Source organism: Rutidosis leptorrhynchoides, chromosome 4 (genome assembly GCF_046630445.1).
Source record: "Rutidosis leptorrhynchoides isolate AG116_Rl617_1_P2 chromosome 4, CSIRO_AGI_Rlap_v1, whole genome shotgun sequence".
NCBI lineage: Eukaryota > Viridiplantae > Streptophyta > Magnoliopsida > Asterales > Asteraceae > Rutidosis > Rutidosis leptorrhynchoides.
Genome location: NC_092336.1, coordinates 637318603 through 637335046, shown reverse-complemented (window position 1 = coordinate 637335046; position 16444 = coordinate 637318603).

Here is a 16444-nt window from a genome sequence, read left to right as displayed (position 1 = left end):
ACATGAGAATCAGGGTAATATAATTTCCGGGATTATATTACGGTGATTCACATGGACGTTCCGACATTATGACGTAAAGAATTTAAGGCGAGTCAAGGAAAATTTTCTCTCTATCCTTATTCCATACTGTGGTTAGTATTGTTGAAAATACTAACCAACGATATTCTTGTGTCATGAAGGAACAATGGCTCACCAAGGTCAACACAACACTCCTCTCGAAACTCTTGAACAAGCTCTTCAACGAATGATAACCACCGCCGTGGGTACGGCCGTGGCCGATCACTTTTCTAACCACAACAATCATGGAGCCGGTAATTCAAGCGAAGGTTGCTCCTACAAGAACTTCATGAAGTACAACCCTCCCACTTTCGATGGAACCGGAGGACCGGTTACTCTCACCCGATGGTTTGAACAAATAGAGACCGTTTTTAACACAAGCGGCTGTCGAGACCAAGATAAGGTCAATTTTTCCACCCTCACTTTCACCGGCATTGCTCTCTCGTGGTGGAACAAGTACGTACAATCAGTGGGTATCGATGAAGCCCTTACACTCTCTTGGGCCGAATTAAGAGAAAGAATGATCACCGAATACTTCCCGCGCGACGAGACTCGAAGGCTTGAGCAAGGGCTAAGGAATTTGAAAACGGTCGGGAATGACCTCGGAGCTTATAATCAACGGTTTACCGAACTAGTCTCGATGTGTCCAATTCTCATGACTCCCGAATCCCTAAGAATCGAACTTTACATGGATGGCCTCCCTAAGAGCATTCAACACAAGGTAATGACATCTCAACCCACTAACCTACAAGAGGCTTTAACAATGGCCCGCCAAGCCTTAGAAACGGTGAATGAAATGGAAGCACCGGCACCAATGGTCGAGAACCACCCGAGTAACAACAAAAGAACATGGGAAGCCTCTCAATCAAGCAACCACAACAATAACAACAACCCCGCCAAGAAGCCTTTTACCTCCAACGACAAGAAAGGCTATGCCGGAAAGCTGCCTTTTTGTGACGAATGCCACAAGCATCACTTTGAAGGATGTGGCAGGTTTCGCCACCGGCGCCAAGGACCCGTCGCTCGAAAGATGCCCAACGCACACAGAACGGATGCTTGCTTCGAATGTGGCCAACTGGGTCATTTTAGGAATGTGTGCCCAAATAAGAAAATCAACCCCAACGCACGCCGTTGAACCTTCGACATCGACACCAAGGATGCCCGGAACGACGATGGACTAGTAACGGGTACGTTTCTTCACAACAAACCGTATATTTCATACTTGTTCGATTCGATTACCGCTAGACGTTTTATAACCAAGGATTTGACTCATGCTCTTTATATTCCACCTCTTTCCCCCAGATACTACTTAGACGATTTAAGTGACCGACGGAAAAATATTGTGTGCCTATAAATTTTATTGGAGGAAATACGTTAAGACTTTTGACTTGACACCTATAGAACTAGGGAGCTCGGAATCTATTCGTAAAAAAAAAAAAAAAAAAAAAAAAAAAAAAAAAAAAAAAAAAAAAAAAAAAATGTTTCCCCATCATCTTGTATAGATTATTGTGAACTGAGTAATTTTCGGTTGGAAACCGATACCCTCTCCCTCGCACCCATGACCTCATGATTATTTGCACGAATCCCGTATGTTCCAAATCGACCTCCGTTCCGGTTATCATCAATTGGGGGTTAAGTGAGACGATGTCTCCTAAGCCACTTTCCGAACTCGCAACGTTAGTTGTAAATCTCTCTTAGTATCGCTTGATTTATTTAGGGCTCGCCCGTATCCATAAACCTCTTGAACCGCGTATGCAAATTCATATAGACTAATCTGTTATCGTATTTATAGATGACATCTTAACTTATTTAAGTAAAGAAGGAAAACGAACAACATCACCATCTTACGCTCGAACTTTTGAGAAAAGAGCAACTTTATACCAAATTCTCCGAGTGAGAATTTCTGTTGAACGAAGTCCAATTTTCTAGACCATGAAGTTAATGGTCAAGGCATTACAATCAATCTCGAAATCAAGCCACATGTAATCAGGAAACTCTCCCAACTCAGACTTGTATTCGTAAAAATCTTAGATCTCACCGGTTGTTACCGAAGATTCATTTCTGACTTTTCTCGTATTACACGACTTTAATCTCTCCGCGATCGAACCTTGAGCGTGATTCTTCACACCAACATTTCTAGTTAAAAATCGTATAGCACCAGATGGAACTCAATTATGAAAATATTTCTACATGAACGCCGGAAGGCATGCTCCCTCGACTCGAAATCAACGGGACGGAAATTCGTTATTTTGCACGCAGAATTCTAATACTAAATTGTGGATCCGATCAATTTTTTTTCGTCATCACATACCACGCTACATATCTCTGTTATTTCACCGTTACCGTCTGATATTACTGGAATTTAAGATAACACACGATCCAATGATACTTCACTCTTCTTTGACTTAATGTCATTGTGTTTCTAATAATCGGCCAACTATTATTCAACCCCGAACTAAACAACTACGTGTACGATCTCGTTTCTCTTTCAGACTTCAACTTTTGACAACTAGAGGCACGTTATGGCAACCTCGAGATGTAAACTCATCCTATTCTAAGTCCTCATTTCACTACTATCTTTACCGTTCGCATTTCCGTTTAAAGAAACTCCTTGTAACATTTCTCCATGGATAGAGAAACTCCTCATATTACATAAGTATTCGCCACGAGGGTGAATAGTCCTAACGAACATTTTTTTTCGAACCCTAACTGACTCGTTCAAACATATCTTAAGAGATTCTATTCCAACACGGTGTATCTTTGTTAATTATCCCGTATCGAAATACTCGTTTCACTTCTAGTTTTACAAGAAACCTCGGGACCGCGTTTAGACATGAGTACCGCGTACCATCCACAACCCGACGGACCGAACAAACATGCGATTTAAACCTTGGAAACCATAATACGAATTTGTATTACCAACTTCAAATTTACTTGAGAAAAATATTTTCCTTTAACCGAACCCTCGTACTACAATGATTTTCATTCGAGTTTTAACGTCACTCCTTTTGAAACCACGTGTGACCGGAAACGTCACTCTCCTTTGTCGAACCAAGTAAACGATGATCAATTCACCGGGGCTGAGGTTATTCATGAGCAACCGAGAAAATTTATTCATAATCAGGCAAAACCCTACGCGACTCGTAATCACCAAGAGCTGCGCCGATGTTAGACGTAAACATTTCAAATTCCACGTGGGAAACCGCGTCACGTTAAGAGTCGCACCTTGGAAGGGTGCAATCCGTTTCGGGAAAACGTAGGAAGCTAAATCCGCGATAATTTGATCCTTTAAATTCTTGGGGTGTTTTGGACCCGTAACTAGCCGTTTAGATTTTTCCGACTCATTTTGGGTCTCCGTTTATCCTACATTCAATGTATCAACTCAAAGACGTGTTTTGCGAAACGAGAACTTGTTACCTCCTTTGATGAACTCACTATCGACGATAACCCTCACTTCCTAGGAGGACCGGTTGAAACCATGAATCATGGAAGCCAAACCTTAAAACAACATATGATCCCGACCGTCAAAATTCGTGGAAATACTCAAGGACGTACCTTCACTTATTCGTAGAATTTACAACGCAAGGTCTCGAGTAAGATTCAACAACTACTACTTCCAACTAAATTTCGGGACGAAATTTCTTTTGAGGTGTGGATAATGTAACATCCCGCGTTTTTCCGTTAAATTTAATTTTAACACCGTCTTTTTTTTTTAAAACATAATCTTTCGTATTTAAAGTAATAGTTTCCGTGAGTAACGTTCATTATATTTCCGCTATTTAATTATAACATCACTCGGTTACTCGAGCGTTTTTAAAATATTTCGTTGGTTAATTCCCGCACCCGCTTTGAAACTTGAGGGACCGAAGTTGTCAAGTGGGCAAACTAGTTGACTAGGTCAACTAGTCAACCCACCATTCTCATCCATTCAATCCCTCCATCTCTCTCCCTTTTCTCTCTAGCTCAAGAACCCCATTTCTCCCAACTTCACTAAATCATCATCTAAATTCGATCTAGGAGGCTTACAACAAAACAAATTACATTTTCGTGATCCTCTCTTCATCCTCTACGATTTGATACTAACTACACCGATTTTGGGTAACATTTCTAAAACTCTAGATTTCTTTAAATTCGTGTTTTTGACTTGAAATGTTGTTAGTTAGTGTCTATGGCTCGTGTCTAGCATGATTATATGATTTGTATGCTCGATCTTGATGTTTTGGTGTAACTAGCTTGAAAATGAAAAGTGGATGCTTAATCCTTGATTTTGGATGAGTTAATGTTGTTAGATTGTTAAAGTGCATGTTTTAATTGTGTTACTAGTATCATTAGCCACATTTGGATGTGTAGGTTGATTAAGGAAACTTCAAAAACCCGATTAATGATTTTGTGATGTTTGACTAGGGTTTGATAGTTCTTGACATGAACTTTTGGATGCTTAAATGCCATGGGATGTTAATTGTTAGTGTCTAGTAGTAATGTATGCTTCATTACCTTCAAAACGGCATATCGTATGTGTAAATTGGATTCCCGAATCATAAAATACGTTTTACGAACTTGAAACTTGAAAACAAACCTTTCTCGATCAATTGACGAGTTTTCGTTTATTGTAAATGATGTTTTTGATTGATGATATGTGGTTAGTTGTATTCCTTGTCGAAATAGCGTTCCGATGATATAAAATACATGTTCTAATTGTTTGCGGATCATAAAATGTGATTGTTTGTGTTTTGGTTCGTGCATACTTTGAAGACTGACCAGAAATCCCTGCACAGAGGGTGGCGCGGCGCGCCCCTTCCCCGCGCGGCGCGCCGATGTGCCTGGTCAGATTCTGACCTCCTCGTCCCGTTTCACGTGAAATGTTTGACTAGCTATCGACCTCCGATTCACATGAAACTTGTTCTAATATGCTTATATATGAGTAAAAACCTCAGAAAAATAGTTCGGGACCGAACCCGAACGCGTTGACTTTTTTTTTCGTTGACTTTGACCAAGTTTGACTTTTAGTCAAACTTAACCAAACTTTTAATGCAATCTTCCTAACATGCTTTTATACTTGTATCTTGCATGAAACTTGACAATTTGCTTCACATGCTACATAATCGAGTCGTGTCGAGCCATAGGGCTAATTGAACACATTTCACCCGACCTTGTGTCGTAACCGGTTAATTGATATAACTTACTTGTTTAGGTCAAGGTTAAGCAACTTTCATGCACACGTTTACTTGTTGAAGTACTTTTATACTCGTGCACTCGAGGTGAGATCATAGTCCCACTTTTACTCTTTTTGAACTTATATTGGGATGAGAAAACATAAACGATTCTTTTGAACTAAGTGAACACAAGAACGGGAAAACAAACATTCTACATACGAGTTTAGAACAAAATCCTCAATTCGATTATCATTAGTTACACTTGCCGGGTGTAAGCGAGAACTTATGTTATATGGCCATATGGGTTTGACAGCCCTCATCCTTGACGGTTCGCTACCGTCTACGGATGAAATATATTTTCGAGAATCAGTGTTTGTTCTAGCACTAAGTGATGGGGTATACAATGGAAGGAATGTTAAGCTTTGATAATTGGGTGCTCGTGAAACAAACTTTTGGAATGTATTACTATTATTTCATTGATGCAAATCTTGTGGTTCACTTGTACTTACTTACTTAAACCTATGATTTCACCAACGTTTTCGTTGACAGATTTCTATGTTTTTCTCAGGTCATGCACGATATGTGAAACATGCTTCCGCTTACTATTTGATACTTGCATCCGATGTCGAGTATACATGCATTTCATGGAGTGTCTTTTGACTTTACTTTAAACCGTGTCGCCTAGATTTCAATCGTACTTATAACGTTGTAACTTAACTTTTGGTTGAACAATCCTTGTAAACTTTGAAACAATCTTTATTTTGAAATGAAGGCTACATATTTTGGTCAAACGTTATCTTAAAGACTTATAATCAGGTAATGGGACCCACGTAGCCGACGCCGTCACTTGACGATTTGTCGGGGTCGCTACATATATGAAGACTTGAGTTTCTTCAAGTAGCAACAGTGATCCGCTTCACATCTTAAGAAACCAATCTTCTTCATAAAATCATCAAACTTCAAGTACCATTGCCGAGGTGCTTGTTTCAATCCATACAAACTTTTCTTTAGCTTACGAACCCACTTCTCCTTACCCTTTACCTCAAAGCCCTCAGATTGCCACATGTTGATCTCTTCAACAAGATCACCATGCAAAAATGCGGTCTTCACATCTAGTTGCTCTAGATGTAAGTCTTCGGATGCGACTATAGAAAGTACCAAACGGATAGTAGTCATTTTAACTACCAGTGAAAATATCTCTTTGTAGTCAACCCCTTTCTTTTGTTGAAAGCCTTTGACTACCAGACGAACCTTGTACCTTTTCTTGCCATCCAACTCATTCTTGATTCGATACACCCATTTGTTTTGCAACACCCTTTTATCATGAGGTAACTTCACTAGTGACCAAGTTTTATTCTTCTCAAGTGACCCCATCTCTTCTTTCATGGCAAGCTCCCATTGTATGGATTCTTTGGTTTTCCTTGCCTCAAAGTAACTTTCGGGTTCACCATTTTCGGTATAGAGCAAGTAGTTTGCTGATGGAGAATACCTAGTATTAGGTTTGGGCACTCTAGTCGAGCGTCTTAGTGTAGGAGCAACCGAAATGGTTGAACTGTTTCATTTGTAGCCTCCTCATTACTAGAACTCGCACGATGTTCGAAATCATCACCGCTTTCCGAACCATCGCCATCATTAGCATTTTCCGACGCCTCACCGTTTGTTGGTAATTCATTGTTTCCCGTACTCCCACTAGAACCTGCAAGATCATCAATAGAAACATCGTCAAAAGTAACATGACCCGTTTTAGGACTCCCCGTTTCTGGTTTGCCATAGACCGAATCTTCATCAAAAGTAACATCGCGAGAACGAATTACTTTTCTAGTCTCGTTATCCCAACAACGATAACCCATTTCATCCGACCCGTAGCCTATGAAAATACACTCCTTTGACTTAGCTTCAAGCTTATCTCTATCCGCATCTTTGGTCTTCACATATGCATTACACCCAAAGATCCTAAGGTGACCATAACTCACCTTCTTACCTTGCCATTCTTCCTCGGGAATTCGAAAACCCAACGGTGTTGAGGGTCCCCTATTTATCAAATAAGCCGCCGTATTAACCGCATCACCCAAAACATTTTAGGCAAACCGGCATGTAGTCTCATACTCTTAGCCCCTTCATTTAACGTACGATTCATACGTTCGGCAACCCCATTGTGTTGCGGTGTCTCCGGTACCGTTTTCAAGATTCTAATACCGAGCTTTGCACAATGGTCTTTAAACTCAAGACTACCATATTCTCCTCCATTATCCGACTTCAAGCACTTAACCTTCAAGTTAGTCTCATTTTCTACCATAGCTTTCCACTTCACAAAAGTATTAAATACATCGGATTTAGCTTTAAGAAAATAAACCCATACCTTTCGAATGGAGTCGTCAATGAAGGTGGCATAATAGCGAGAACCTCCATGTGATTCTACATTGGTTGGACCAAACACATCCGTATGAACGAGCTCCAATTTCTCCAACTTAGGTGCATTCCCCGATTTCCCAAAAGTCACCTTCTTTTGCTTCCCATATACACATGGTTCGCAAAACCCAAGTTCTACCTTTTTCAAATCTAGAATTCTCCCACTCGAAACAAGCATCTTCATACCCTTCTCACTGATATGCCCGAGTCTTCGGTGCCATAGAGTTGATTCAGACTCAACATTAACCTTAGCAACCACCGTGTCTTCATCAAACACTTCAACCATATAAAGAGTTCCCCTTTTATGTCCACGAGCCACTACACAACTACCCTTAACCACCTTCCATTGGTGGTTTTCAAAAGTAACCGTGTTACCTTCATCTAATTGACCAACCGAGATAAGCTTCCTTTTTAACTTAGGAATGTACCTCACGTCCTTCAAAGTCGAATTAGAACTAAGAGTAGTCTTCAATACAACATCACCAATGCCCTCTATATTGAGTTGTTTGTTGTCGGCCAATCTCACCTTACCTTGATATGATCGAAAATTCTTCATCATGCTTTTGACATGAGTAGCATGAAACGAAGCTCCCGAATCCAAAATCCAAGACTCCATAGAATTTTCAATACTACACAAAAGTGCATCATCACTATCTTCCGCGGTCAAGTTCACACCTTTCACCGGACCATTTTTACAATTCCTTTGAAAGTGCCCATTTTGATTGCAACCCCAACAAACAACTTCACTTCTATCTTTTGATGAATACCTCTTCTTAGACTTCTTTCTACCCTTCTTCTCACCGCGATCAAATTTTCTACCACGGTTGTCGGTACTTAACAAAGAATCGGACGTTGATTCTCCAGAGTTTCTCCTACGAGTATCTTCACCAAGAATCAAATCCCTTATTGCTTCAAATGCTAGCTTAGTAGTTCCCGTAGAGCTACTAACCGCGGTAACCGTACCCGACCAACTTTCCGGTAATGATAAAAGCAAGATTAGTGCTTTTAGTTCATCATCAAACTTAATCTCTACCGATTCATAATATCCTAACAACTGGTATCAGAGCACAAGGTTTCGTTAAGGGAACAATGGCGGAAGATGGAAAGTTTAGAATCGACCGATTCGATGGGAGAGACTTTGGCTTTTGGAAGATGCAAATTGAAGATTACATGTATCAAAAGAAGCTACACCAACCTTTGTTAGAGACCAAGCCCAAAAGCATGAGCGATGACGATTGGACGCTTTTGGATCGTCAAGCTTTGGGTGCTATTCGTCTTTCACTTGCTAAGAACGTTTCATACAACATTGTGAATGAGAAGACGACGACTGCTTGCTTGAAAGCACTCTCTAACACGTATGAGAAACCTACCGCTTCTAATAAGGTATTTCTCATGCGTCAATTGTTCAATACAAAGATGAAGGAAGGTACGAGTGCAACAGATCATATCAATGAATTTAATAATATCGTTTCAAGGCTTGAATCGGTAGATATTAAGTTTGATGATGAACTAAAAGCACTAATCTTGCTTTCATCATTACCGAAAAGTTGGTCGGGTACGGTTACCGCGGTTAGTAGCTCTACAGGAACTACTAAGCTAGCGTTTGAAGCTATAAGAGATTTGATTCTTGGTGAAGATACTCGTAGAAGAAACTCGGGAGAATCAACGTCCGGTTCTTTGTTAAGTACCGACAACCGGGGTAGGAAATTTGAACGCGGTGAGAAGAAGGGTAGAAAGAAGTCTAAGAAGAGGTATCCATCGAAAAATAGAAGTGAAGTCATTTGTTGGGGTTGCAATCAAAAATGGCACTTTTAAAGGAATTGTAAAAATGGTCCCGCGAAAGGTGTGAACTTGACCGCGGAAGATAGTGATGATGCACTTCTGTGTAGTGTTGAAAATTCTATGGAGTCTTGGATTTTGGATTCGGGAGCTTCGTTTCATACTACTCATGTCAAAAGCATGATGAAGAATTTTCGATCATATCAAGGCAAAGAAGTGTTATGGTCACCTTAGGATCTTTGGGTGTAATGCATATGTGAAGACCAAAGATGCGGATAGAGACAAGCTTGAAGCCAAGTCAAATAAGTGTATTTTCATAGGTTACGGGTCGGATGAAATGGGTTATCGTTGTTGGGACAACGAGGCTAGAAAATTGATTCGTTCTCGAGATGTTACTTTTGATGAAGATTCGGTCTATGGAAAACCGGAAACGGGGAGTCCTAAACCGGGTCATGTTACTTTTGACGATGTTTCTATTGATGATCTTGCAGGTTCTAGTGGGAGTTTGGGAAACAATGAATTGCCAAATAACGGTGAGGCGTCGGAAAATGCTAATGATGGGGATGATTCGGAAAGCGGTGATGATTCCGAACATAGTGAGAGTTCTAGTGAAGAGGAGGAGACAAATAAAAACGGTCCAACCATTTCGGTTGCTCCTACACTAAGACGCTCGATTAGAGTGCCCAAACCTAATCCTAGGTATTCTCCATCAGCAAACTACTTGCTCTATACCGAGAATGGTGAACCCAAAAGTTACTTTGAGACAAGAAAGACAAAAGAATCCATACAATGGGAGCTTGCCATGAAAGAAGAGATGGGATCACTTGAGAAGAACAAGACTTGGTCACTAGTGAAGTTACCTCATGATAAAAGGGCATTGCAAAGTAAATGAGTGTATAGAATCAAGAATGAGTTAGATGGCAAGAGAAGGTACAAGGTGTAGTGACCTGAACTTTTCCATGTTTATATATATTAATTGAGATTGATATTTACATGATTAAATGTTTCCAACATGTTAAGCAATCAAACTTGTTAAAACTTGATTAATTGAAATATGTTTCATATAGACAATTGACCACCCAAGTTGACCGGTGATTCACGAACGTTAAAACTTGTAAAAACTATATGATGACAAATATATGGATATATATATAGTTAACATCATACTATGATAAGTAAACATATCATTAAGTATATTAACAATGAACTACATATGTAAAAACAAGACTACTAACTTAATGATTTTTAAACGAGACATATATGTAACGATTATCGTTGTAAAGACATTTAATGTATATATATCATATTAAGAGATATTCATACATGATAATATCATGATAATATAATAATTTAAAATCTCATTTGATATTATAAACATTGGGTTAACAACATTTAACAAGATCGTTAACCTAAAGGTTTCAAAACAACATTTACATGTAACGACTAACGATGACTTAACGACTCAGTTAAAATGTATATACATGTAGTGTTTTAATATGTATTTATACACTTTTGAAAGACTTCAATACACTTATCAAAATACTTCTACTTAACAAAAATTCTTACAATTACATCCTCGTTCAGTTTCATCAACAATTCTACTCGTATGCACCCGTATTCGTACTCGTACAATACACAGCTTTTAGATGTATGTACTATTGGTATATACACTCCAATGATCAGCTCTTAGCAGCCCATGTGAGTCACCTAACACATGTGGGAACCATCATTTGGCAACTAGCATGAAATATCTCATAAAATTACAAAAATATGAGTAATCATTCATGACTTATTTACATGAAAACAAAATTACATATCCTTTATATCTAATCCATACACCAACGACCAAAAACACCTACAAACACTTTCATTCTTCAATTTTCTTCATCTAATTGATCTCTCTCAAGTTCTATCTTCAAGTTCTAAGTGTTCTTCATATATTCTACAAGTTCTAGTTACATAAAATCAAGAATACTTTCAAGTTTGCTAGCTCACTTCCAATCTTGTAAGGTGATCATCCAACCTCAAGAAATCTTTTTTTCTTATAGTAGGTTATCATTCTAATACAAGGTAATAATCATATTCAAACTTTGGTTCAATTTCTATAACTGTAACAATCTTATTTCAAGTGATGATCTTACTTGAACTTGTTTTCGTGTCATGATTCTGCTTCAAGAACTTCGAGCCATCCAAGGATCCATTGAAGCTAGATCAATTTTTCTCTTTTCCAGTAGGTTTATCCAAGGAACTTAAGGTAGTAATGATGTTCATAACATCATTCGATTCATACATATAAAGCTATCTTATTCGAAGGTTTAAACTTGTAATCACTAAAACATAGTTTAGTTAATTCTAAACTTGTTCGCAAACAAAAGTTAATCCTTCTAACTTAACTTTTAAAATCAACTAAACACATGTTCTATATCTATATGATATGCTAACTTAATGATTTAAAACCTGGAAACACGAAAAACACCGTAAAACCGGATTTACGCCGTCGTAGTAACACCGCGGGCTGTTTTGGGTTAGTTAATTAAAAACTATGATAAACTTTGATTTAAAAGTTGTTATTCTGAGAAAATGATTTTTATTATGAACATGAAACTATATCCAAAAATTATGGTTAAACTCAAAGTGGAAGTATGTTTTCTAAAATGGTCATCTAGACGTCGTTCTTTCAACTGAAATGACTACCTTTACAAAAATGACTTGTAACTTATTTTTCTGACTATAAACCTATACTTTTTATGTTTAGATTCATAAAATAGAGTTCAATATGAAACCATAGCAATTTTATTCACTCAAAACGGATTTAAAATGAAGAAGTTATGGGTAAAACAAGTTTGGATAATTTTTCTCATTTTAGCTACGTGAAAATTGGTAACAAATCTATTCCAACCATAACTTAATCAACTTGTATTGTATATTATGTAATCTTGAGATACCATAGACACGTATACAATGTTTCGACCTATCATGTCGACACATCTATATATATTTCGGAACAACCATAGACACTCTATATGTGAATGTTGGAGTTAGCTATACAGGGTTGAGGTTGATTCCAAAATATATATAGTTTGAGTTGTGATCAATACTGAGATACGTATACACTGGGTCGTGGATTGATTCAAGATAATATTTATCGATTTATTTCTGTACATCTAACTGTGAACAACTAGTTGTAGGTTACTAACGAGGACAGCTGACTTAATAAACTTAAAACATCAAAATATATTAAAAGTGTTGTAAATATATTTTGAACATACTTTGATATATATGTATATATTATTATAGGTTCGTGAATCAACCAGTGGCCAAGTCTTACTTCCCGACGAAGTAAAAATCTGTGAAAGTGAGTTATAGTCCCACTTTTAAAATCTAATATTTTGGGATGAGAATACATGCAGGTTTTATAAATGATTTACAAAATAGACACAAGTACGTGAAACTACATTCTATGGTTGAATTATCGAAATCGAATATGCCCCTTTTTATTAAGTCTGGTAATCTAAGAATTAGGGAACAGACACCCTAATTGACGCGAATCCTAAAGATAGATCTATTGGGCCTAACGAACCCCATCCAAAGTACCGGATGCTTTAGTACTTCGAAATTTATATCATATCCGAAGGGTGTCCCGGAATGATGGGGATATTCTTATATATGCATCTTGTTAATGTCGGTTACCAGGTGTTCACCATATGAATGATTTTTATCTCTATGTATGGGATGTGTATTGAAATATGAAATCTTGTGGTCTATTATTATGATTTGATATATATAGGTTAAACCTATAACTCATCAACATTTTTGTTGACGTTTTAAGCATGTTTATTCTCAGGTGATTATTAAGAGCTTCCGCTATTGCATACTTAAATAAGGACGAGATTTGGAGTCCATGCTTGTATGATATTGTGTAAAAACTGCATTCAAGAAATTTATTTTGTTGTAACATAATTGTATTGTAAACCATTATGCAATGGTCGTGTGTAAACAGGATATTTTAGATTATCATTATTTGATAATCTACGTAAAGCTTTTTTTAAAACCTTTTTCTATGAAATAAAGGTTATGGTTTGTTTTAAAAATGAATGCAGTCTTTGAAAAACGTCTCATATAGAGGTCAAAACCTCGCAACGAAATCAATTAATATGGAACGTTTTTAATCAATAAGAACGGGACATTTCAGTTGGTATCCGAGCGTTGGTCTTAGAGAACCAGAATTTTGCATTAGTGTGTCTTATCGAGTTTGTTAGGATGCATTAGTGAGTCTGGACTTCGACCGTGTTTACTTGAAAAATGATTGCTTAACAAATTTTGTTGGAAACTATATATTTTTAACATGTGAATATTATGTGATATATTAATCTCTTAACGCGTTTGATATTATGTGATAGATGTCTACCTCTAGAACAAGTCCCATTGACTCACCTAATAATAATGAAGAGTCAAATGTAAATTGGAATGATTCGTGGACTGATTCATAAGTTCCCGAAGAGGAACCGGAAGAAGAGTCGGAACCAGAAGAAGAATCGGAACCGGAAGAAGAATCGGAACCGGATGAAGAAATAGAACCGGTGGGGGAAATAATAAAACGGTTAAGTAAAAGAAAATCCTCAACCAACCGACCAAGGTTAATTATGGTCAATGGTGTTTTCGCCAAGGAAGCAAAATATTGGGAGGATTACCAATTCTCCGATGAATCGGATTCCGACGAGAATTCCGATGATGTTATAGAAATTACCCCAACTGAATTTAAAAAGGCAAAAGAAAATAATAAGGGAAAGGGCATAAAAATAGAGAAATCTAATTCCAACCCCGATGAACTTTATATGTATCGTCAACCCCCGAAGTCCTTAAGTTGTAACAATGACCCGGGAACCTCTAAACCACCAGGTTTTTCTAAACCGTTGTGGAAAACGACAGTTAGTATTAGGGGAACATCATATATCCCTAGAAACTTGGCAAAACGAACCAAAACCGAAGAAGAAGAAACGAGCGAGTCGGAATAAGATAGTTGTATTCGTGTGGTGTAATATATGTAATATAGTGTGCTTATGCTTTATGATATATGTAAAAATTTCTTGTATTAATAAGTATTTTTTTATGAATCTAACTCTTGTCTATTTTACAGTTTAAAAACACAAAATGGATAGACAACCCAATATTTTAAGAGACCTACCCGGAGACATGATTGATGAAATCTTGTCTAGAGTCGGCCAGAATTCCTCGGCACAACTATTTAAGGCGAGATCAGTTTGTAAGACATTCGAAGAACGTTCCAAGAATGTCTTGGTTTATAAGAGACTTTCGTTTGAAAGATGGGGGATATCACATTGGGAAACCTATAAGTTACGATGTGTTTACTTTGACGCATATATTGCGGGGAACCCAAATGCTATTTTACGCAACGGGTTAAGAAATTATTTTGACTCAATATATCCGAATATTGGACTTCGTGATTTAGAAAAAGCGGCTAACATGCAACATAAAGAAGCATGTTATGCTTACGGATTAGTAATGTTCGCTTCTCACCAAAGTGAGAACAAGAACATCGGGCTACAACTATTAAACAAAACGTTTCCACAAGTGACGGAATCGGTAATTGGGGTAAGAAATGAGGTTTTTAGATTGTTACGGGACTGTTGGACATTACATAACCCTCGTCCCTTTGACGACGTTACAACACGCTTTCTTATTAACGGCCATAACGGTTATGTTCCACAAGACCAAGGATGAGAAGTAGTCCTAGTAAAACCAGAATGCATGACTTGTTTCTGGACGTATGAATTACGTGTCTTTATTGCCTTTGCTGAACGACTTGTGTACTAGCTAGAATTATCTTTACAACTATCTTGTATCAAAGTTATTGTGTGCTATATTTCATGCTCTATGTAAAATAAGCGGTATTGTAAGTTTGTAAAATATTGTATAAAAGTTTGAACGCGAAATATTATTATAATCAGTTTTTCATATAGAATTGTAGTAGTTGAATTGTATATTAGCTACTAAGTATGAACTTAACGGCTAGGTACTACCCGAATTTAAACTTATAAAACGCTAATATGAAGAAAAAGCTTTTATAAATGAGTTCATATTATGCTACGAAATACTATTAACTACTCTTAATATTCTGTATGATTAACTTGTTTCATTTGACTATTTTGAAGGAAATGGCACCGACTACTCGACACACCGTGAATATGAATGAAGAGGAATTCCGTACTTTTCTAGCTTCGAACATAGCCGCAGTACAGGCTGCGCTACATACCAACAATAACCTTGGATCTAGCAGTACAGGAAATCGTGTAGGATGCACCTACAAAGAATTCACTGCCTGCAAACCTTTGGAATTTGATGGAACCGAAGGACCGATCGGATTGAAACGATGGACCGAGAAGGTCGAATCGGTGTTTGCCATAAGTAAGTGTACTGAAGAGGACAAAGTAAAGTACGCTACGCATACCTTCACAGGTTCTGCGTTAACATGGTGGAATACCTATCTAGAGCAAGTGGGACAAGACGATGCGTACGCACTACCGTGGTCAGCATTCAAGCACTTGATGAACGAGAAGTACCGTCCCAGAACCGAGGTCAATAAGCTCAAGACAGAACTTAGAGGGTTACGAACCCAAGGATTTGATATTACCAAGTACGAAAGACGATTCACAGAATTGTGCCTATTGTGTCCGGGAGCATTCGAAGATGAGGAAGAGAAGATCGACGCGTTTGTGAAAGGATTACCGAAAAGAATCCAAGAAGATATAAGTTCACACGAGCCCGCCTCCATACAACAGGCATGTAGAATGGCTCACAAACTAGTGAACCAAATTGAAGAAAGAATTAAAGAACAGACTGCTGAAGAGGCCAATGTGAAGCAAGTCAAAAGAAAGTGGGAGGAAAACGGTGATAAGAATCACCAATACAACAACAACAGCAATTACAACAATAATCGCAACAATTATCCCAACAATCGCAACAGAAATCGTAACTACAACAAACGGCCCAACAACAACAACAACAACAACAACAACAACAACTAT